The following is a 3,544-nucleotide window of genomic DNA, read 5'->3' as shown; positions in this document are numbered from 1 at the left end:
GTTCTCTCTCTATGTATCTCTGTGATATCTGTCCGCTTATATGTCCGTCTGTATGTCTCTGGTTCTGTGTTTTATCTCTCTCTCTCAAAATTAGCATTCTCAGGAAGAACGTAATCAACCAGGCAGGGTGTTGACTGTTATGTTATCCGACTCTCTGTTGCATTACATTACATTTCTAAGTATACTAGATTTGTGTTTCTATTTCATGTATACCTGATGATGATTGCTTGTGTTGCAATTGAAACGTCGTATGCTAGTATTTAATTTATAATTTTATCTTTATACGTGACTTTACCGAAAGAACCAAAGAGTAGTATGTTTCACACTGAATGGGGGGGGGGGGGTCTTTGTCAGTAGATAAGGGGGATGTCTCTGTGTGCGTGCGTGCGTGCGTTTATCACTCTGTGTGCAAGCACGCGCCTTCTGTGTGTGACAAGCGTGTCAGTGTTGTATATCGATTGAGTCTCGACTCGAGTTTGTTTTAAACACGCGTGTGAGTAACCACGTGTCTTCTCTCAGTGTGCCAATGAGTGTCCGGTATATCCCGTGTATACTTTATACGTGTGTGTGTGTGTTTGTATGTGTGTACACAGTTCTTGTGTGTGTCTGAGTGTAAACGTGTTTTGTCGTCTGCCGCTGTGTTTTGCCGATCAGTGTGAGTTACCTAAGCGTCTGAGTGCTGAATATCTGTCCCGTGTTTGCTACTCAATATGCGGCGACGGGGCACAGCGAGTGGCGCGTTGAGCGGTTCGAGTTTTCTTCCAGCGGCCGCCCTGGTTAATACTTCGGCCGTAATCAACACAAATAACACTGGTCAACAAAAAAGTAACAATTTTTCTGGCCTAGACTTTTGCAGCTGTTTTAGACTAATTTCAGGGTGCTGGTTCCAAATCTGATCTCAGATTTTCTCTATCACGTCTCATTTTTATGCTATCGGCATACCCCATTTTCATTGATTTTACGCGAAATTAATGATTGCAAGTTGTTGCGAGTCAGTGACTGCTTTAGTGTTAAAATATGGTGCTGCATTTTTAGGACAGTGTGTTTATAATATCATTTTATGTAGATATCCACATTTATTTAATATTTTACTTCTGCAGTTTTTATTGAAAATGCAATATTTGATATCTCAAAAACCCGATGTGATAGACAAAAACTGATGCCAGATTTGGAATCAGCACCCCAAAATGACCTTAAAACCGTTGGAATACCTTATGCCAGAAAAAGTGTGTTTACCAGTGCAATGATACGCACCGTCTGCGTCACAGTGGACTTCTAAAGGACTCCCGTGACGTAATTCGCAAGAGCAAGCCACGAGCCCCCCCCCCCACCTCCTTAAGCTCTTTCCGTTCCTCTCTTAAAGTCTCTTCTCCATCGCCAAATTCCCTTCCTCTTCCCTCCTTTCGCCCCTCCACTCCTTGCCGTCCCTCCCCTATAGCCCTTTCGTGAGACCCCCCCTCCCTTCCCCCACGTGCCCTCTGTTATTTTATTTTTTACGATCAGTGGAAACAAGAAGATGCTCGGTGTATTCGGCACTTTGCTTCGTTCATCATTTTGTAATTTTTTTTTTAATAACTTTGCTTTATGTAAACCCCCACCTCTCGCTCACTCTCTCGCTCACTCTCTCGGTCACTCTCTCGGTCACTCTCTCGCTCACTCTCCCGCTCACTCTCTCGCTCACTCTCTCGGTCACTCTCTCGCTCACTCTCTCGGTCACTCTCTCGGTCACTCTCTCGCTCACTCTCTCGGTCACTCTCTCGCTCACTCCCTCGGTCACTCTCTGGCTCACTCTCTCGCTCACTCTCTCGGTCACTCTCTCGCTCACTCTCCCGCTCTCTCTCTCGCTCACTCTCTCACTCACTCTCTCGCTCTCTCTCGTTCTGCACGCAGCCCTTCTCGCAGTCCGACGGCCTCTGACGTGTAGCTCATATCAGCATGCAGAGCTCCCCGTCATCTGCCACCGAGCTCTGTTAGGTCACTCATTCAACGGCCCTTGCACTGCCCTTGTCATCTAAATCACTCTGTTGTGTCTTCTTGGTTTTTTCGGTAAAGTCACGTAGAAGGGAAATAATAAAATAATAAAAATAAAACATAATAAAATAATTCTCACGACGTTTAGGCCACAATGCAAGCAGCCGTCCTCAGGTGAAGACCAGGTCTGTCGGGGAGACAGCGTCTGAATGTCTCCCCGACAGACCTGGTCTTCACCTGAGGACGGCTGCTTGCATTGTGGCCGAAACGTCGTGAGAATTATTTTATTATGTTTAATTTTTATTACTTTATTGTTTCCCTTCTACGCGACTTTACCGAAAGAACCAAGAAGATGAATCCCTGCAGTCACGAAAGCTTTAAATCGAAATTTCACTCTGTTGTGGTTACCGCTTTTAAACTAAACGTAAGGCGCTCTCTACATATTAAGTGAGATCACATGTGCCGCCGTCATGTTCCAAAATTGGCCAAATTCGAGGATTACCTCCGTGGGGAATAACACGCGGAGCGACCCACCACGCCCCGACTGCCAAACTAAATTCCCTCCGGCAAAAGGAAACGATCCGAGAATCACATTTATTCAAACAAACTTCAATTATTGCCTAAAAATAACTCGCTACGACTATTATTGCACGGTCAGTGTGTCCGTCAAATATTGTCTGAACTCGTGTGCTATCTACTTCTACATTCAATAACAGTGGCGAATATTTGAACTGCTGCTGGGCCTCCCCTAGGTCGACTCAGCCTCAAAGGAATACCTGGTGCGGTGGCTAAATATCGCCACTAAGGAGACAAAGGCGGTTGGTCGGGCGTGGTGCTGGCCACCCAACCCCCTCAGGTGCTGCTCGCTGATAGCACTTGTCCCAACGGTCTGTCGAGGCTACACGGGGGGATCTTTGTCTTTGTTATCTACATCTGTTGCCAACTCACGGCTGTCAATGTACGACACCGTGACTCTCGCCCCACATCTGAAACGAATGCACAACACCCCCCCCTTATCCCCACCCAACCAGCCTCTGCCACCGCCAGCCGTAACCGACACTGCCATGCAATGTGCTAGCCTCATGCTGCAGAGAGTGAGAGTGCTTTCATAATTCACGAAATATTTCAGATATTTCACGTTTGCTCGTGAAAAAGAAAATGCCTCTAAAATGTAAGCGGTTTAAATGCCCTCCCCCCCCCGCCCCCCCCCCCGCCCCCCCGCCCCCCCGACACAAAGACTCCATTGTGTCCAATCGTCACATGTTATCCACGTTGATTTAAATTTTACGTAAGTAATTCCAGAACTGAAGTTTGGAATTGTTGAATACAATTGAGGAACGGGAAGAAAGTCTCGAGAAAAAAATGTCAAGCGCAGTACGATCAGCGCGTTCTAAATGTTGAACAGTTTTTTTTATCTGACCTAGGTCAAAGGTTATAGGATCCTCATAGTTGGGGATGGCGCAATTCGAGCACGACGTTTCGCCAGTAATTACAACCAGGTTCATCAGGCGACAGACAGATTTGTGGAGAAGTCCACCTGTTTCGTTCCCTAAATAGAGGCGTGGATGTGTTC

Source organism: Lampetra planeri, chromosome 36 (assembly GCF_965212315.1).
Source record: "Lampetra planeri chromosome 36, kcLamPlan1.2.h2, whole genome shotgun sequence".
NCBI classification, from domain to species: domain Eukaryota; kingdom Metazoa; phylum Chordata; class Hyperoartia; order Petromyzontiformes; family Petromyzontidae; genus Lampetra; species Lampetra planeri.
This window is presented reverse-complemented; position numbering follows the sequence as displayed.